Source organism: Micromys minutus, assembly GCF_963924665.1.
Source record: "Micromys minutus genome assembly, chromosome: 12".
Lineage (NCBI taxonomy): Eukaryota > Metazoa > Chordata > Mammalia > Rodentia > Muridae > Micromys > Micromys minutus.
In genome coordinates this window covers 53,673,708-53,695,580 of record NC_137981.1, presented here as the reverse complement: position 1 = coordinate 53,695,580, position 21,873 = coordinate 53,673,708, and positions in this window count along the sequence as shown.

Sequence of the window (21,873 nt, the reverse complement as noted above, 5' to 3'; positions counted from 1 at the left end):
CCATCATGGTATGCATCGTCAACCCACACACCAATGTGGGTTTCTGTGCATTTAAGCCACTTAAAACTCTACACTCTCAAACCGATAACTGGATCATTGTGATGTGGTTTAGTTTGTTATTTATATTTACAGACCTCATTTAAGTTGAAACATCAACAAGGTTAATGGGTCATGTAGGCATGTTTTCATTTGTATTGTCTTTTAAAAATATTTCTTGTTATTTCCTGACAATTTCACACATGTATAGAATGTGTCTTTATTCTCCTCAGATTTCCCCTTTGTCTCTCAATAGACAACCCCATGTCCTGTGCCCCTTTTAATGACGTCTCCTTTTGGGGTGAACCTCACTGAGTTTAATTTGTATTGCCTTAGTCCAGTTTCTATGTTGGATGCTAGCTGATCGTAATGGCTTCTTTTTGTGCAGATCTCACACAGGTACCCATGACAGTAGTGAGTTCATGGGTATAATGGCAGCATCATGTCAGAGGCAGCATCCCAAGGCTCTTCTCCTACCCTCCAGCTCTTGCATTCCTTCCACCTCCCTCTTCCATGTTGTTTTCTGGGCCTGACACTTGTCTTGTTGATGTGACAGAATGAAGGAACACGAGAACCACTCTGTTTTCCCAATCTCAGTGTCATCAACAGAAGCACGGAAACAGCTGGTGGAGCACTTTCCGTTCAGCCATGCTCCCGATGCTTCAAAATGAGACACGTGGGGTGGAGAAGTGAGGGAGTGAGCAAGTCTCAACTCTGAAGAGCTGGGTTGGAATCTGCCCAAAGCTTGAGTTTCCTGGCATTCTTGCCACATCCTTCGAAGCTGCTGAACACTACAAACCTCACCCTGTCGAAGAGACTTAAGCAGAGCCATGTGTTGCAGAGTTGAGCATACAATTAAGAAAAACCTAGAAACTATTTTCCATCTAATGACATGTTCTGGAAGAGTCAAGATGGTGTGCGACATTCTGAAGCAAGTCATCAAGTGGTTGACAGCCTCTTGAGTTTCTTTCAATGGGTAACTGGTTGAAAATGTGCTGATAACTTTGTGCAAAGCTATCTCCTGTTCTTAACAGCCACTATTTGCATGCTAATGTCATCAGAATAAGAACTCTTATTTTGTGAGCTCCTTTTGAATTGACAAATATTGGCAACACTCTGAGAATGGTTAAAATTTTTAAAAAGTCTTTTGCCAAACAGCTTTCACCGAAGAGCAGCTTCATACATCATGCAGATGGGTTCTATGAAGTTTGGAGGACAAATGGCAGTTTTGTTTCTTTGAAAAGTTAGAAAGGGCTGGGCACTGTGACACCGGTTTTCCTTCCAGCATCCAGGAGGCACAGGTAAGCTGATCTCTGAGTTCAAGGTCAGGCTGGTCTATAAATCGAGTTCAACAACAGCGAGGGCTATAGAGACAAACCCTCTCTCAAAAACCAAACCAAACCAAGCCAAAACAGAAAGAAAGAAAGAAAGAAAGAAAGAAAGAAAGAAAGAAAGAAAGAAAGGAAGGAAGGAAGGAAGGAAGGAAGGAAGGAAGGAAGAAAACAAAGAAACAAAGGAAAAAAGAAAACAAAAAAAAGAAAGGAGGAAGGGAGGGAAGGGAAGAAGGGGAGGAGGGAGAGAAGGAGGGAGGGAAGGAAGAGATGAAGGAAGTTCATCAGGACACCTTGGCCAAGCACAGAGATGTCAACACTTCTAGTATCACCAAGGAAACCTTACCGGCAGCCATGGAGTCATGGCAGCTAAGAGTGAATCTGAAACCTTAGTGGAAGATGATGTAGTGGAGAGACTGGCCACAGAGAGCTGGACAGCAACATTGTTGGGATTAAAGGGCGGGACTGTCCAGTACTGACTCCATGTCATTTGGGTCTAGAGTCAACTGAGTCACGAGAATTAATCCCCAGATGGTCCACTGACTTTTGCTTGCTCCTTCAAGAGTAGCAGTCTGTGGGACTGGGGAGCTAAGTCATTTGGCAAAGTCCACGGTGCACAGGCATGAGGGATTGAATCAATCCCCAGAAGTGTGTAGGTGGCACATGCTTGTAATCCTAGTGTGGAGAGACACGGACAAGAGATTCCTGGGTCTCAGTGAGTATCAAGTTCACTGAGAGATCCTAACTTTAAAAAGTGACTGCAAAGGAGAGGTGGGGGGGGGGGAAGAATCGGTTTCCCCCAGGGATGAGCTCCCTAATTGGTTATCCAATACCAAGTGGACAGTCACAAAATCATATATGTATGTATATATATATATAAGTAGCACTAAATGGAGTTAAGAGAATATATATATATGTATATGTGTATGTGTATGTGTATGTATGTGTATATATATAATGAAATAAGTTATTAAATATATAATGATATATATCACTAATAACTAAAAACAAGGTCATAAATATGAGAAGAAAATGTGAAGAGTTAGAGGGAGGAGAAATGACAAAATTATATATTAATTAAAATAAAATAAAATTTAAAGGTGAATAGAACTTGAGGTACAACACTAGAGGTTGTTCTCTGCCTCTCCCTCCCTCTCTCTCTCTCTCTCTCTCTCTTTCTCTCTCTCTATGTCTCTCTCCCTCTCCCTCTCTCTCTCTCTCTCTGTCTCTCTCTCCCCCCTCTCTCTCCCTCTCCCTCCCTCTCCCTCCCTTCCTCCCTCCCTCTCTCCCTCTCCCTCTCCCTCCTTTCCTCCCTCTCCCTCTCCTTCTTCCTCTCCCTCCCTCCCTCCCTCCCTCTCCCTCTCCCTCTCCCTCTCCTTCTTTCTCTCCCTCCCTCCCTCCCTCCCTCTCCCTCTCCCTCTCCCTCTCCCTCTCTCTCTCTCTCTCTCACACACACACACACACACACACACACTCACAGGCTGAAGGGTCATATCCATTTGCTAAACTTAGATCATTTGACAAACTTCACTCAAGGTCAGTGCCCCTATGGACCCCACAACTAAGACTGTCTTAGCTTCTGTGATTCTCTAATGAAAGCATGTTAATGAAGGGCAGTAGTAGTATGCACTTCATAGCTCCTACATTTTGCTTAACCCTCTATTCAGTCACATCAGTCCTTTCTGACATCAGTTTTCCCTGAACACTTTCCCACAGTTGTTAAAGCTCCACATAGACACGCAGTCTCCTTCTGAGAAGTGGAACCTTCCAGAACTCTGACCTCTCTGTGGTTTGTGAAGCAGGGAAGGAACTCTCTTCCTGCTGGGACCTGGCAGAGGCACAGGACACCTGACTTAAGAACCTGTAGAGGGTCTGAGATGTTCAAAGCCAGACCATTAGTTTGCTTTCCCATTGTCTCTGAGTTTTTGAACCTCATCTTTGATATTCCACGGGAATCCAGCTTTTGAGTTTTGATGATTGTTCTAAATACTCACTGTATTACGATATGTGAATTCATGTAGTTGCCCCGGGGAACCATTGCCTTCTTCACATCTTCTGAATTATTTCTATCTCTTCTTTCACTCTGAAGCATCCACTATCCAGGTATTAGGACCTCCTACCCATGTTCTGTCTTCCTATTTCTGTGTTTTTCCACCTCTGATCTTTCTTCCGAGTATAGATGTGTCTCTTCAAATATGCTTCCAAATCCTCCTTTAGGCGTTTCTTTGCTGGTGGTGTGTTTCTGCTATTACTGTGGAAAGCCTTTCTTTCTGAATGTCTATCATCTATCAGTCTGTCTGTCTGTCTGTCATTTATATCTACCATGTTCTTGTTATCTATTAATCATCTATCATTTACCTTTTCCATCTGTCCATCATCTATTATCTATCTATAAATCACCTAACATTAATCTATATATTACTTACTAATCTACCTATTATTTATTAATCAACTATCATTTACACTATCATCTGTGCATCACCATTTTTCATTATCATCTATCTGTAAATTATCTGTCATCTGTCTATCCATCCATCATTTGTATAGAATCAATCAATCGTCCACCATTTATCTCATCTATTTATCTATCCACCCACCCACCATCTGCTTAGAGCATCTAATATTTGTTTAATGGATTCAATGTCATGTCCCCTGTCTTAGGCTATATTAATAACTACTTTGAAGTTCCATCTACTCACATACTCATTAATTCTAAGTTGATTTTTTTTTCTGATCTATTTTTACTTCTAATGTCCTTATCAGGGTCCTTCTCCGAAAGTCTAGTAATAAAATGTGTACATTTGTAAAAAAAAAAAAGAAAAAGTCACAACTTTACTGTGTGAAGCAGATGTGAGCATTTCTATGTGGAACAACCTGGCTCAGACGTTCGCCGTGGGATTCTTGCTGTTGCTCTCTTTAGGTTTCATTCTGATTGGCTGTTAGTTTTCTTTGCCAGACCCTGGGTCGGATTTCTCAGACAACAATCCCACCTGGTGACACAGCCTTAGTGTCTAGTGTCCTGAGAACCGAGTTGGAGAGAGATCTAGAACTCAACTCTGCTAACACCCAGATGCGCTCTGCCTTCCTGCCTCCCGCTGCTATTGTGCTGGCTCCCAGAATGCTCTTTTTTTGGAGAATAAATCTCCAATTTTCTGATGGCGTGTAGAAGGTTCTAAGTGATCCTTAAATAGATTTTCAAACATTTCTCCTAATTTGGAATAGTGCGCACACTCCAGAGGACATGGTGTCCCGAGAGTACAGGCTTTTGCAGTACACACCGGATTGGATCCCCACTTCTCTTGTTAAGTTAGCATTCAGTGTTGTCAGGTCTAATTAGTCAATCATCGTTTCTTTTGCTGCCTTCCAGCTTCTAAACTGCTGTCCTAGTGGTTTCCTCATCTACCCTCACTCACTGTGTAGGCTTGTCCCGTTCATCACAAATAAAATCTTGTCATTTTCTATTTCAGAAGGGTACACAAATAAAGCTTCTAGTTCGATTCTGCAGTCTTTAGCCAGTATCTCCATCAACTCTAAAGATAGAATTTCCTTGCTTTATTTCCCTCAGCCAAATAAAGACTTTTCACAATGGTGCAGCAGAGAGAATTTTTGTTTGAAATTTATGCCAAATTAGCTAAGAAGGTTTCTTTTGGTTTAAAAGTTTTGTTGATTCTTTAAAGGCATTTTCTGGATTTTTAAGTTCTTGCTCTTTCAGTTCAAGTATGCACGTTCAGAAAGTTGGACAGGCTTAGACATTGGGATACCATCCTGTGTGATTTTAATGACTACAGATAATTTAAAGGCAATGCTAACGCTGTGAGTATATATTTCCTATTTGAGAGTGTTAAGCTCCGTTATGATTAAAATACCAACGACGTAAGTCATTTCCCAAAGCGGTAATAACAATGCAAAGAGTTGAGCTTATGCTGAGGCCCCTGTGCACGGAAGACCTGCCAGTCAATAAGACATCCATTTATTCTAACTCACCTGGGCATGTGATGGACTCAGTGGATAAAATGGAAAGAAGCTGTATTTGAGTGTTATTGTACCACACTGGGTTGTATAAGGTGGTTTTCACAAAAGTATAGTGTACCTTGGGCATATGCACACCTCCCCTTTTCCCTCTCCTCTAACTTCCTCTCCCCTTCTATCTTCCTCTCTCATCCCTTCCCCTCCCCCACCATCCTCCCCTCTCTTACTCCTCCCTCTCATTAGTTCCCTTTCCCCTTATACCACTGACTTCTATTTTCATGACATCTGTTCATATGTGATTTTATGAACTTGTGAAGTCTAGGTCCCACAAGTAAGAGAATACAAAGCTCAGAGACCTCAGAGGTCCTGTGCTTCAGCACAAGGACCCTAGGCACAGAGCTGAAATGCATGACCATTTTATAAAAAGAAAGAATTCTTTTGAGTGTTTCTGGCTAATGGATCAGCTCCCATCCATTTACCCAACCTTCCAATGAATGTTTGGATTCAAAGAAATATTAAGCTTCGAATTTCATGCTATTGACAAGGTCGGGATCTTTGTGGAGTACTTCTCTTTGAGGATGCATTAAGAACTCATCTTCTGGGACACTCATTCTTTTTGTAGAATGTCACATTGAAAGGCAGTGTGAAAAATAGAAAATTAAAAGGCTGACCTAAGCATGAAATTCAGTGGCTAGGTGGCTCCAAGTAGGCTATAAACTCAAAGAACCTTCCAGGGAGGAATTATGAAGACCACTCCCTTCGAAGAAGAAAAGAGTGTAACCAAGATTGCACCTCACTTGATGTCCCAGAGTAAACTGCAAGTGGTTTAAGGTCCTATCATTTAAAGGCAGAACGTTAAATCTCCACAATTAGTCTAGTAAAATAGATTATTTTTTATGAAGTCAAAGTGTAGGGTTTCTCCACTAAGACATAAAAGAAGCAAATTACCATGAAAAAGATTAATATATTCGATTACGTTAGAATTAAAATAAAAGCTTCGAAGCATAATGAATATAATTCATCTTGTAAGTCTTCACCATTGCATCTGCTCGACGAGTAGTTAGTCATGCAGTCTGCCGAAAGTGTTCTGAAAACACATCCCTTTAAGTAGAATAGCTGTGTTCAAGAGTTCACACTCCTCAGTGTTTGATGGTTTTCTTAACGTTCGTTAATGCGTGTTTACGTTAGCATCAAAAGTGTTTTCCTTCATCTTCTTTCCAGGGCTAATTATTAAGACTAATCACTCTGTCCATGGCACTTACTTATTTTTAGTCTTTGCTGTTTCAAGACGCATGACACTAAATTCATTACTTTTATTTTTGCCGTGGTCAAATGCTAGCCAAGAAGCAACTGAAGGGAAGAAAGGCTGATTTTAACTGAGGACTTAAAAGTACAGTCTATCATGGTGGGGAAGACCAGGTGGAGAAATGAGCCACCGATCACATGATCATCGAACACATGGCATCTGTAGTAGAGAGATGTATGCTGGTGTCCCCTGGCTTCCTCATTTTTTCCCTTTGTTTGTTCCATCTAAGACACCATTCTATGGGCTCATGCCCTCTGGCGTGGGTCTTCCCTGTCACTTAAGCTTTCCTGGAAACACCCCCATCAACATACACAGAGGTATGTCTCCTAGGTGATCCCAAACCCAGTCAAGTAGCAATGGAGACTTCATCACAATGTCGACTACAGACTGTGTGAGAAATTGAAGCAGTTAAAAACCACAAGTAGTCAACTTACAGACAAGAAAATCCAAGTGACCCCTGGTAGTAGAAAAAGATGCCCAGTCTCACTAATAAATGAGATTACTCTAACAGTTTCCATTAGTCAGATTGATGGGAAAGAGAACTGTGGTTTTATACAGTATTGGTTGGATTAGGAAGACATGACCAAGCTCATGAACTGTGGGTAAGAATGCAGAGAGTATATCTTTTTCGAAATCAAATTTGATCTTTGACATTCCCGTTCATGTACAGAGTGCATTCTGGTCCCTCTTGCTTCTCCCATCCTGTCTTTCTCTCACATCTGTTAACCCCCTCTCTTCCTTGAAAGTCTCCTCCCCATCAGTCCTAGACCCAAGTATTTTTGTTTTGATTTGAGAGGGATGATTTTAATCAGGGCCACTTACGTGAATACTATTTCTTTGGACACAAACATGACAATGATTAAAGCTTTAAGTCAGTACCTTTATTTCAAACCCATCTGATAGAAAGTCATATTTATGTCTATAATTTATAGAGACAATTTCAAAGTTCAAAAATAAGTAGAGGCCACATCAAAAATCAAAGTAGTTCACAGAAGCACCCACTATATGCCATATCTCCTTGAACTTTGTAGACACAGTGATGTCAAAGACAGAAGGATCCTCTGCATCACAGGACTTAACCATTAAATGGTAGTGTTGGGGGAGGGGAGCCAAGTTGCAAACGATCAGGCAAATTCTAGCTAATGAAATGAAGAAAATACGAAAGGTGTGAGAGGTAACTGGGGAAAAGGTAGCAGGTGGTCCTTTGGAAGAAGCTAAGAGCAAAGACATCCTCACTGAGCTATTTTCCTTCTCATCACCAAAATACTCATTATTTTTGTAGATGGCATTTATAACTCTGCTTGGTAATCATAATTATACCACCGATGTTCAGCTGTAATGCTAAATGCATTAAATTCACATGCACATCCTTCCTTAATCCAACATTCATACTTCTGAGTGCTTAATTCTGAGCCACGTACTGACTGTTAGTGTCCTCCTGTGATCTTCATTTCAGTCAGATTTATAAGTGCTCAACTTCCTAAAGCAGCCTTCAGATGATGTCAGTCTCTTGAAGGACTACTTGGCCCTGTGACTGTCAGGGTAACACTTCCCCTGGACCCTTCAGCTGTCCCAGGATCGTCTGCCTTCAGGGCAGTCTGTCACTCAGCCTTGGTTTCTTTTCCTTCCCAAAGCAAGACTTAATCTTTCCCACCAGAGGAGTGGACGACCCCCTCGTTCCTCCTTGAGATCCAGAAAGTGTGACCAAGACACAGATCAGCCCATAGTCCCTGTGTTTGCCTTTCCCCTAGGACACAGCAGGGCCCTTCAGGATTGATATTTGGTTTGAAAATTTAAAATCTTTGCAGTCTTTGATTTTACCCCTTAAATGTGGTTAATTTTACTTATTTATTTTCTCTCCTGTGTTTCCTCTCTTAATTCTGCCTGCTCTATTTTCTGTTGTCTTGGTGGGCCTGTGTTGTCTCAGTGGATTGGCTGTACCTTTGTTTTTAGCCTGGTCCTAGTAAGGCTATTTCTTTAATTCCTTTTAAACCATTCATGTCTTTAAAACTTCCTTCAGACTTGAGGCTATATTTATTTTCTTCTTCATGTTTGTTATTGACGTTTGATTTTAATTTGTGCTTTCTGTTTTAGTAGCACCTGTGTCCCCAAGACCTAACTCTAGCGACTTCAATCTCTCTCATCATTATTTCTGTTTTAATGTAGATTCGTGTAAGGAGAAGGATGGTTTCAGCCCCTACTTTTTTCCTCAGTTGCACATATTTAACAGGTACGCTTAAAAAGCCACAATATATGTGCTGTCTGCAAACTTCATCCTTTTGGGGGGGGGGTTAGGTTTTGTTTCTGTTCTGGGGAAGTTGTTTGTTTTATTTTGTTTTGTGGCAGAAAAATTTACTCCAAGATCGATCTCATTGACATATTTTAAAGACAGTGCTGTCAGACTGCTGAGTAAGGGTAACACCTTGTCCAGCAGCTCTCTGTGTCACTCAGTTGACAATCACAAAACTCTTCACATGGGACAAAACTATCCATCCACATCTCTCGTCCAGTGGTAACCGCCATTCCGTTCCATGTCCATGAGTTTGTATTTATATTAAGGGCCATCATACAGGATGTGACAGCTGACTTTTTTCAACTAACACAGTGTTCTTTTAGGTCTAACTATCTTGTCCTGAAAGGATATTGCAGTAATGGAAAAAGGGGGCACATTCTACCTGTGGACTTTCAATTATATATATATATATATATATATATATATATATATATATATATATATTATGTTTTTTAATTAAAGCAAGGAAGATCAGTAAAATTGTCTCCTTGCTCCCATAGTGTTTCCTCTCTTTGCTGCGCATGTCAAATTGCTCTGTGTCCACCCTTGACTGTGTGTGCAAAGCATGGTTTAGTGTGCAACAAAATGCTTCCTTTACTCTTTAAAGCTTGGTTTCCAGTGTGGTGCTGTTGAAGAAGGGAACCTGTAAAGGGGGCGGGGCATTTAATGGAAGGTCATACCGGATGACCTCAGACATGAGAGTCAGTCATTAGAAAAGCAATTCTGGCCTCCAGCTTTTCCTCCCACATAATGTCCCCTCTGTCACTGGTTATGATGTAACCAGAACACACTTACCAGTACCCGAGAAGTTGAAGCAAAAGGCCTATCTGTTAGAATGAGGACTCTATCAAAACAAACAACAAAACCAAAGTCAAACAACCTCACCAAAGCCTCTTTTCCTCAGTTTGTCTCAGGTAAATCTCTAAAGAAAGAAAATTGCGTGCGCGCACGCGCGCGCGCGCACACACACACACACACACACACACACACACACACACACACACACACGGAACAGTATCTGAGTCCACTTTTGGCTCAGTTTTATTATGCTTTACCAGTATTTTACATTTTTATTTCAGCTGGTGGTAGTGGAAGCCTGTAAGCCCAGCACTTGGGAGGCAGAAGCAGAAGATCTCTGTGAGTTCGAGGCCAGCCTGCTCTACAGATTGAGTTCCAGGACAGCCAGGTCTACACAGAGAAACCCTGTGTCAAAAAAAAAATTATTTATTTCTTCAACATTTGTCATTGTATTTATTCTACTTAAAACTGGAGATTTATTTCTGATGGGGGGGGGTGCCTGCTGTCCTGTTTTTCTCTGGTGCTCATAAAACAGAATATTATTTTTATATCATTTATTGGTTTATTTTTTAAATATTCTTAAAAATATTCTTTAACCTAGTTTAAAATATGAGTGCACAGGGCTGGCGAGATGGCTCAGTGCTTAAAAGCATTGGCTGTGCTTTCAAAGGACGTGCGTTTGATTCCCAGCACCCACCTACGGCTCACACGTGTCTGCAACTCATGTTCCAGTGGACTCAACTCCCTCACGCAAACATACAAGCAGGACAAACACCAAATGGACATTAGCTATAATGTATAATAGGAGTATGCTTCCAAAATCTGACTTCCGAATCCCTAGGCACCCCTCTCAATCTTTCACGGCGTAAACTGCCACTAGTTAGTCCTGATTGGGACCGTGGTGTGCACCCTGGTTTCAAGTACTGTGACTCTCTGGGAGTGGAAGAGCGAACCGAGGATCTGCATCTGTGGGATCCACGCTGACAGCAGAGGAAATGGAGAGCGGAGATAGTCGTGCATGTGGTGTGATATGTGATGCGGGGGGGGGGGGGGGAGGACTGCAGGGGCGTGTCACTGCCCCTACGTCACTGTGCTTTGATGGCATTCCCTGAAACTGTTTTTTGACACTTGTGCTGAGTGAGACAGTCGGAGTTATCATATTTGGATTCAACCCAATTTTCAAAGGGCCTTGCTGTTCCTTACTTATTCCTGACATATCACAGATTTTTCTCCCAGAGATCGCTGCCGTACAGAGTTGCCATAAATGCCATCAAGTCTAAGAGTTAGCTCTATGACTGCACTTCCTAAGCTCCTGCATGTCTGAGGATTCTCTGCGTATCACCGGCGTGGGAACTGTGATTGCTCTGAAGTTGGTGGGCCACACCTCTGTCCCTTAAAGTCCCCTGCAGTTGTTGTATTCCTTCCTGGTATCTTTTCTGCATTGGGAGAAATCGGAGATGAGGAGGATTTTTGTCTATTTGTAAAGAAGCTTTCAGAATTTTTTTTTTTTTGTTCATGTGTGTAGGTGAGCTCTTTCGGGTTTGTGGTGACACACCGGTAAAGGCGCAATAAAGGTGTAAGAGAGGGAACGCAGATGTACCTTGGAAAGAGAACACATCATTTGTTTTTGTTTTTGTTTCTATTTTGGTAAGAGCAGATTCATTGCACATTCAGAGAATTCTCTAGAAGTCATTATAATGGTCGGGCTGTGGGGTGCCTTCTGATGCAGACACAGAGCTCAGATGGTCAGAGGCGCTGTGGAAACTCCTAGGCTGTCTGTGATTTGCATAGACACTGAATGATTCCATATCTGAGCGTTTTCAGTGTGGTTGTCGATAAACCCTAACAAGGAGGCTCCAAATCCTGCCGAGAAGGCGGGTGACGCCCAGACATTCCTTGGGTCTAGTGCACTGTTTCTCTATGCAGCTTTCTTATTAGCCATGGGGTAATTTTTTTTAAATTGCCTTTGAAACCAGCAAGAGCACATTCTATGAATGCAAATAACACATAAAAGGGAAAATTTGGCCAGACATTCAGAGATCTTATTTTTGAAGAACAGTAAAAATCTGACATTTTAACAAATAATGTCCATTTTAAAAGATTTATTATTATTATTATTATTATTATTATTATTATTATTATTAGTAGTAGTAGTAGTAGTAGTAGTAGTAGTAGTAGCAGCAGCAGCAGTAGTAGCAGTAGTAGTAGCAGCAGTAGTAGCAGTAGTAGTAGTAGCAGTAGCAGCAGTAGCAATAGTAGCAGTCATAGTAGTAGCAGTAGCAGTAGTAGCAGTAGTAACAGTAGTAGTAGCAGTAGCAGTAGCAGTAGTAGTAGTAGCAGTAGTAGCAGTAGCAGTAGTAGCAGTAGTAGCAGTAGTAACAGTAGTAGTAGCAGTAGTAGCAGTAGCAGTAGTAGCAGTAGTAACAGTAGTAGTAGCAGTAGTAGCAGTAGTAGCAGTAGCAGTAGTAGCAGTAGTAGCAGTAGTAGCAGTAGCAGTAGCAGTAGTAGTAGTATTTCTTTTTAGCCAGCCATCATTTCTCCCATACCAGGCTTCTCTATTCCCTGGAGCCTCAAGTCTTTAAAAGATTAGGCTCATCTTTTCCCACTGAGGCCAGAGCAAGCATACCTTTGCTATATATGTGCATGAGGGATGTGCCGGGGGGGGGGGGCATTGGGGTAGGGGTGTCATTTGGGGGTGTCAGTTGGTGGCTCAGTCTCTGGAAACTTCCTGGGGTCTGGGTACGTTGAGAATGCTGATCTTCCCTCCCCTTCAGCTTCTTTAATCCTTCCCCTAATTCATCCACAGGGGTCCTCAACTTCAGTCCAATCGTTGGCTGTGTCTATGTGTCTCAGCCAACTTTTAAAAACATTTTTATTGTAAGATAAACAAGAGTACAGAAAGCTTACACAAACGAATACATAGCTTAAAGCATTAAGAATAGCTAGGTAGAAAGACATGGGCCGTATCCACTCCAATCTATTCTTTCTCTAAGATGCATACCGCCCTTACGTTATAGGCCATTCCTAGAGACTGCAGATTAATCTTGCATGACTTTTGTTTGCATTTTATTCTAATATGCCATCTTTGCTGTATTTTAATATATATTCCTCCATTGATGGATACAGAATAAAAGGAATGAATATGTAATTATAAAAGGGGCTGTTTTATACCTCCAGATGTTGAATAGTACCACAATAGCCATCTTGGAGTTGAGTAACCAAACCGAAGAGTAGCTGGCCAGTTTAGGCAGTTGGAAGCTAAGAATGAGAACTGAGATAGGCCATTGTATTAGGGAGAAGCCAGCCATTGATGAGGACAGTATCATAGAAGCCAGCCATTGATGAGGACAGTATCATAGAAGCCAGCCATTGATGAGGACAGTATCATCGAATGAGCCAGGAGCAGGGATGGAGCAACCAGAGGAAGAGAGAAGAAGTCTGCTGTGGATGCAGCTCCATCTTTCTAGAGCCTCTGCTGCCAACACTGCCTGTGAACCTGAGCTGCCTAGTTTTCTGTCAACTTGGCACAAACTGTCATCTTCTGAAAGGAGGAAACCTCAGTTAAGACAATATCTCCCTAAGATCAGAATTGGGCCAGCCTGTGGAACAGTCTCTTAATTAGTGACCAGTGGAGCCAAGTCACTGGGTGACGGCATCCCAGGCTGGGGTCCTGGGTTTTCTAAGAAAGCAGGATGAGCTAGCTATGGGGAGAAAGCCAGGGGCAATCAATGCCTTTCCATAGCTTCTAAATCAGTTCCTGCCTCCAGATTCCTGTCCTGTTTGAGTCCCTGCCCTCACTACTTTTGATGATAAACTCTTTTATAGAGCTGTGAGTGAAATAAACCCTTTCCTCCCCAAGTTGCTAACACCAGCGACCCTCTAGGGCACTCCTAAGCCTCTGTCTTAAGCTTCAGTGGGACTGAAGTCCCTGAAGCTGGATGTACAAGTAATTGTGAACCCCCTCCCAATCTGGTCATTGGGAACGGATCTGGGATCCTCTGCATGGGACGGATGTACTCTTAACCACTGAGCCATCTCTGTCCCCAGAAAATTATTTTTTGATAGAAGTAAAGCAATTTAAATACATAATACCTATAGAAATTGGCATGCTGGTAACTAACATTGCTAAAACACATCCTGCTTGCTAACTTCTTGGTCTGTTACTTACAATTTTGCCCTGGGAATTGGAACGACTGACTCCAAGTTTTTGGTCACTGTACACCATACAGTCCTCTCCATCCAGAAGATAATCAGTCATATTCTAGGGGATGCCTCACTACCTCCTATGCAATCCCTATCAGTATATATCGTGACGTTCAAATTTAGTCATTTCTTACCTCCTGCTCTTGTACCCCCTACTGTTTGCACACCTTACACCCCGTGTACACTGCACACCTGCAGCCACACCTGGGCACACCAGTGTGCACAGGCACTTGCACCTGTTTGAGCTTCATTTGTTAGAGGAGAGCATAGAGCAAGGAAGTGTGGTTTTGTTCTTTTTTCTCTTCTAGGCTGGATTTCTGATGATAGGAGTCCCCGGGTCTCTGGACATTCAAATTCTGGGAAGTGCACAGCCCACTTTGCCTGTGGTCATGTCTGCTCTTTCCTGGTTGGGAGTTCAGTGATGGAGGAGCCCAGTTCTGCTGTTCCTCTACAGCCTGGCTCCTTACCTCTTGCTCCACTTTCTAGTAATCCGCAGTGTTCAGCCTTTGCCTCATCTGCTTACAAATAAGCGAAAGAAATAGATGTGTTTATCACACTTGAAACAAAACCTCTAAATAAAAACAAACCCCTATGACAATATTTTTTTAATATAGTCTTACACATTGGCTAACAACAGGGTGTCTGTGGGAAATGGGTTGTTGGCAATTTTATTGAGATATAAACCTCCTAGCATGTCCAACCCATGTGCTTTCTCCTATTGCACGCTCGGGCTGTATTAGACCTGTTGCTTACTAAAACATCCCCGTGTCAGGCAGGGCTATTGGTGTCTACCCTTGATCCTTTCACCAGACAACAGCAGCAAGCAAAAAACTACTCTTAGGGCACACTCTTCCGACAACAAATTAGCTAGAATATACTTTCATTTGGCCATTATAATTCTTCCTTCCTTCCTTCCTTCCTTCCTTCCTTCCTTCCTTTCTTTCTTTCTTCCTTCCTTCCTTCTCCCTCTCTCTCTCTCTCCCTCCCTTCCTTTCTTTTAAAGTACTTCTAATTTCTGGAGGATCTTAGATAGAACCTGATGGCATAGGTACCAAGGCATGTCCCACCAGTAAAACCACTAAATAGCAAGAAGATGCTTGGTGAACACCCTGCTCAGAAATCCAGTGTTGGTTTCAGCTTCACGCACATGGTGTATCCAAAACCACACACTGGGAGGCCACAGCGCAGGAGTGCTATAGTTCATCACTCTTCCTTTCTAAGCCTGGCTGAAACCCAACGTGTAGAGTCAGAACCCAGTTCATTTCATAAATTAATCCCAGTTAGGAATAAAGTCACAGAACAATAATGCCTTTAAGGGCCGACAGAATGATGTTCCTCAGCCCCTTAGACTTTGATGCTCACTAAGATAGAAAGTAGAAAAATGGGGTTTTCTCCCCACCCCAGTGGTTTTTATTACCATTCAAGGAAGACAGCCTGACTCTAGCCTTGGTTCCTTTTAAAGCTATCCTGGTTATAATTAAGGTTGGGTAGACCTCACTCTGGCTGTTTTTAATCTAGTCTATACCCTCTGTAAAAATATCTGAGGCTCAGAGAGACCTAGAATGCCCCTTAGCCTGCATATTCTTTTTATTTTTAAGTGGTTATATAAACATTTACCTTGTTTTCACAGTTATCTACACTCATCGGTAATTTTCTCAGCCTGACTTTGGATGGGCTAGGCAAAACAAGGCACCTCTGCTCACAGATAATCCTGGATTCCAGAATCTTGGTTTTGATTCTAGTAGATGTTTTATTGGAAGCCACAAAGTTATGTTTAATTTCCAAGTGTAATCAAATACAAAAGTCCAAAAAGTGTTCCCGCCATCAGAAGTTGGTTGAGCCAGCCAAGCACCAGGGATATATTGAGCCTGTGGATTTCAGTTCACGGTTATCATTATGAGAACAACACACTTGTTTTTTCTCTCCAAACATGGCTCTCTCTTTCTGGTTCACCTTTTCTCATTGCTCCAGGCTGGACCTGGGAGCCATCTTTAATCCTTTCTTCTCACCCCAGCCATACCACCAGTACAACCGGCACCCTGTTCATCCGATTCCCAGTCAGCCATATTATTCCACCATTCCCTCTGCCTGCACATTATTTCTTGTCCTCAGCAGTACAATGACTTTCTGAAAGTGGCTGAGCTCTTCCTCCCCATTGACTTCAAGTCAGAGGGAGCTTTTGAAGAAACGGTGTCTGCTTGAATCTCTCGGAAGTGCTCTCCCCTCTGCCCCCAAATGTCTTCAGAACAAAGAACAAGTGCTGAGCAGATGTTGCCTGGTGTTTCCTAACTTGCTTCAGTGTTGTCTAACCCTAAGTGAAGCCAAGAGCTTCATACAGCATGAGCATTCTGTTTTCAGACTTAGCAGCTCCCACTGTTTGTAATGTCTCGAAACCCCAGAGCCCTTTAGAATTTGGGCTTGAGGCCATGTGCTCCCGGAAACATTCTCATGCTAACTCACCACTGTAATGCCCTGGCTGCAGAGCCTACCCGCAAAGCCTTGTAGCAAGAATCTGGGTTTCTTAAAAAACCCAGTGATGTTATGTGATTGTTTTTAATGCCAGGTGTGAGATTGTGGGGCTGCTTCAGATTGTCCACAGCAGCTAACAATGATTTGTCTCGTGCTCCGGCAGGGGTGGGATTCTGTCAGCCGAAGATTGTTTAAGTTTGGAAGTCTGGGAACTCTTGAGAGGGTATAAAAATGCCAGAGCCCCCAAGAGAGGCAGAGGCTACTGCTCCCCCTCTGCTGCTGGTTCCTGCTGCTACTTTTGCTGTTGGCCGTTTTGCTGGATTACTTGATGACAGATTGGATTTGCCTCTAGGAACTCAACACCCCTAACCAGCAGGAAGTTTTCTAAAGAGACCTATGTCCCTTTCCCTTCTAACCTTCTTTTTCTTTTTCTAGTGTTGGGAGGTTGAAAGGGATTGGGATGGAGAAGGGTAGTAGGTAAAAGAACCCAATGAAGTAGTCAAAAGTCAAGTTACACCCCGACTATGATTTCTTCTTTAATGTTCTCTTCTTACATAGACCTTCTGTTTTGAGGACACCAGCTGTAACTTTTCACCTAATTTTGTGTCCAGCCAATCCCATGCCAGACACCTCATGTCCTAGTTTTCTTTCTGTTACTCTGATAAAAATCACAGTTAAAAAAAAAAAAAAAAAAAAAAAAAAAAAAACTCAGGGAGGAAAGGGTTTATTTAACTTATGTTTCTAATTCATAATCTATCATTGACAGAAGTTGGGGCAGGAACCTGAAGCAGAATTCTGGAGAAATACTGCTTACTGTCTTGCTCAATGGGGCATGCCCAACTATCTTTCTTATATAGACCAGGCCCGCTTGCTAGGGATGGTGCCTCCCACAGTAGACAAGGACTTTCCATATCAAGCATCAGTTAAGATACTCTCTCACAGATATGTCAGCAAGTCTATCAGATTGGGACAATCTTACAATTAAAGTTTCCTCTTCTTAGATAACTTGAGGCTATTTCAAGTTGACAATAAAAACCAAGACATCTAGTGCTTAAGGTTAAAGGACTGTTAAATAATCGAATCTCTGTCTTCTACATTATGTTGACATTCTTCATACTTCCACATGAAAGGCACATGAAAACCCTGCCCCCAACAGATTCTGGTAAGCATAATTAGTAGCTGTAATTCATTGAGAGGTTTATTGCATACACGGCACAGTCCTAAGTACACCCAGTTCTGTTAGCTCATGGTGATTGTATAGTAAAAAACATCTTTCACTATGCAAAAAACCACGAAACTCAAACCCTCATGAAGAGCAGTATTAGGACACAGTATTCAAAAGCTCCATCAGTGGGACATCAACAACAAATAGGAAATTAATGAGCCCAGTAATACACACATTAGATAGGTAATGAAATGATCCAGCCCTTTACTTTTAGCTGCCCTGAAGCTTGCTTGTAGAATCAGATTTCAGAAGGCAGCAGTTTATAAAGAGATGGAGAGAGAGAGAGAGAGAGAGAGAGAGAGAGATATCTGAAACAAGAAGGTGAATTCCAACATTGAAGATGTTCTTTAACACATGATGGGCTGTAGGAGACAGGAACTGTTTCACTGTGTGTGTGTGTGTGTGTGTGTGTGTGTGTGTGTGTATGTGTGTGTATGCCTGTTTGTGCACTTGTGCGTTTTTTGTTATACATATAGCCCTACCCTGATGAATGCAGTTTTCTGTTCCTCTCACATTTCTTGTAGATCCAATTATACAAAAGTCAATGCAGAATTCGACGAATGCTCAAATCATTTCCCAATGTATCAGTAACATTGAGTCAAATATGCAGTTTCAAAGCAATTATAGTAACTAATTAACTATGTTAAAGCTTGGAATTCATAATTCTGACACAAAGTAGAAAGGTCAGTCAGTGATGTGTTGACCTCCATTTTATAGATGAGGAAATGGACTCGAGAAGGAGAGTCAAGTTGATTTCCCAAAGACACAGGTTAATGTCGGAAAGTCTCTTAGAACCCGAGCAAGCCTTTCCTGGTTCCTGGCTCATAGTCACCCACTTACTCTCTGCTCAGTCCCAACCAGGATGCTTCACTGGAACATCCTATGACTCTAGCATGGCCCGATTTCTAAGTGACTCAAAGCCCAAGACAAAAGGAAGAATCCCAGGTTCACTTCTCTGATTGTCTGAAGCATGATGTTGTGGGGAAGAGGAAAGGGAATGACTTCTGAGTCACACAGGTGTCACAGCAGAATCTTCGGGTTCACAGTCTTCGAGCCCACTGGGTCCACATCAATGAATTGAATCCCGCACCTGTAAAGTGTACGTGCCAATCCGAGCCTCAACATGTCGGTGTGTAAAGACATACCTAGATAACAGAACTGCTGGGCTTCCCCAGTTTGCCTCAGGAGCCCACTAACATCTGAAATATCCCCTGTGATGTTTCCAGTTAACTCTGGCACTCCTCAAAAAGCATATCAGGTCTCTTGGAACTCACTTTAAATAAAAGTTTCACAGGACCTCCTCCAGAGAGAGTGAAGTCTAACTAGTTTGTCAAGAAAGTGAACAGAGCAAGGACAGCGAATGCAGAAAGGTGGAGGGGGATTTTCCCTTCAGCACTTTACAGTCTATTTCTCCTGGTGGCCACTATCCTCTTGCTGGCTTTAGATTTTTATGTCGTGGCAGCTTATGGCTCACATAAGAGGCAAGGGCACAGAGTGATGGAAATAATGCTGAGAAAATAACTTTCCACACACAGAGGTTTCAGTTTCCAGCCCCAGCTAGCTCATTTCCCTTAGACAGATCTGGCAAAGGGGTAACAGCATTATCATTTAGCACAAGCTTAAGGTAATGTTTCTTCTTCTTCCTCTCCTCCTCTTCCTCCTCCTCCTTCTTTTTCAGAGAACTTCGCTAGCTGTGATGCCAGAATTGGATGCCTGGTCATCATCTATCTTTAATTTCAGTGGCTTCTTCACTTATTCTCCAGTCTCTTCCTAAATGCAGACCAATCTCAAGTCATCCAAGTTCATTCAAAACCATTTGCAATGATTGGAAATGTGCAAGTTCTGTAGTTGTTGAGGGGGCGGGGACACTAATAGGACGGTGAGTTGGCACATACCTCAGCAGAGCCAGTAGGAAACTGAGAGCAGAGCCCCTTCCTTCCCACATCAGTAGGGGTATCTGCAGGAGGAGCAGAGCACACTGGATGAATGGTGTTAGTTTGTTTGATGTGATCATAACAGAACATGTGAGGCAGGCTAGCTTTTTTTTTTTTTTAAGTTATTTTGCTTCCTAGTTCTGGAGGCTGGAAGACCAGGGAACACTTGTTAAGGGCCCACAATGAATGATGGGAATTTGTGCAAGGAAGAAGAGATCACATCTTCACACAGAAAGCCAAAAGTCCCTGCCAGTTGCTCCCTTGACCTAAGTATGTTTCACACCCCAAACTCCACTCCTTAAAGGTAGCACCTCCCAGCATGCCCACACTGGGACCTAGCTCCCAACACAGTGTGTAGGACTTTTAAACCATACCCACATCATAGTAATAACACTGCACACAAGTCTACTACCCAGGGAAACTGAGGAACAGGATAATAACCCAGGTCAGAAGAGTCCAAGATTGGGTAGACTGTGTCTGTAGGGAGGTCTTTGGGGTTTACTGAGTTGAGAGGTAGAAATTGCAAATCAAATGGTGAGAAGCTAAAAGAGTAATAGGTCTGAGCATAAGAATAGGGCAAAAGTAGGTTGAGGATTGACTTCCATAAGCCATGCCCATTAGCACTGTCCCCAGGTGGCCCTGGTGACTCTGCTCACTCCCCTTTCCTTGCTTGTGTTCCTCAAAACAACCATAGCACTTGCTAAGGATGTAGCATTCTAAGGCAAGCCAGAGCAGAGAACAGCAGCCTTCTCTCCAAAAGCAGGGTGTCCTGCAGTGCCTAACCCAGTGAGCTCAGTTGCCCACCAAGGACCACCCACTGTGAACAGCTTCCCAGGGCTCCCAGCTGCATCCGAAGCAAGCCATGCACCCATGAAGCATGTGGAATCATTGTGCTATCTGACCAGTCCATCCAGTGTCCCAGGCTTCTAGCATCCCTTCATGCCTGTTCGTGAGCAGTGAAGTTGCCTCCCTCAGCTTTCTCCATCCCATGCACACTTAGGAGTCTCAGTGCAGGGGATTGGAGAAAATGTAAACAAAGAAGCTATGTGCCCACTTGAGGACAACCAACCTTCTTGTCATCTGAGTGAACTACCCAGCCCCTTTCTCCTACGGCTGTGCCCCTGGTCTCTATCTTGGGCTCCAAGTAGCCAATGGGGGACACTCTCATTATTTTTTTCTCTTCATTTGTTAATATCCAGTTCCCATCTCTCTCAGCTGTGAGCAGGTGAAATATGATTTAAATACGGCCGTGAATAGTAAAATGGTCAGAACAGTTTTCCACAATGCTCAAAAGCCCAGCCTAGGAATTGAAATAGTAGAGAATCTTCCAGTTTCAAATAAAGTCAATTGGTTCTTATCATTTTAGGACATTCAGCATCCAAAGGACTGAAAAGAAGAAAAAAAATGGTTGTGTTTGTTTGTTTATTTGTTTTCCCCAAGGGTGGTACCCTGTGTGCTTGAAGGCTCTTGTAGCATTAATGTAACCTGAAAAGGGGGGAGGGGTGACTTTCCTCTCTGCTGCATTTTAGAAGTATGACTCCGGAATTTAAAATTAGCATGAGAAAGCACTTTCTGTAGATAGATTCCTGCTTCAGGCTGTGGAGCTGCCAAAGCTTTAGCTCTAGATAAGACCATATAAAATCCCCATCCAGGGTCAAACACACATCATTGTTCTGAGGTCCTTAGACAGCTGTGAGCCTTCTCTTTTTTGCAGGGAGATGGAAATTCTAACATAACCGTTCCAATCCGGGCCCCTAAGTCCTCCGACAATGTCAGGGGCCTGCAGATGGGCAACACCTCTATCCTTTGGCTCCTTCTTGAAGCCAGTGGGAAAACTGTCTTGGACAAGGGGGTGAGCCTTGTGCATGTCAAGCAGGGGGTCTCCCACTGAGCTGAACCACAGACCCTCTAGGAACATATCACGAGAAGAAGACTCATGAAAGGTGCTAATTACAAGAATATTAATAGCAGTGTTGTTTATAATACTCCCAATACTGAAAACTGGATACCTGACCATTTTAAAACAAGACCATAACACATCTATCTATAAATTTTAATATTAAGCCCACCATTTATGTAGGTGACTTACCCAGACACGAAATATCCAAAAGCTAAAGATTAGACAGTGAGAAGGGACTTTCAATATTGTTAGATAAAAACGGAATTGTTTCATTCTCTTTCAAGATTTTTCCCTGTTTTCTTCCCACAGATACCCCGACCCATTCAGAAATCAGTTAAATGGTGCTATGGTTCCCCTTAGTTAAAATGTTCCCCTTTCCCCTGTTCCCCTTAGTTAAAACGTTCCCCTT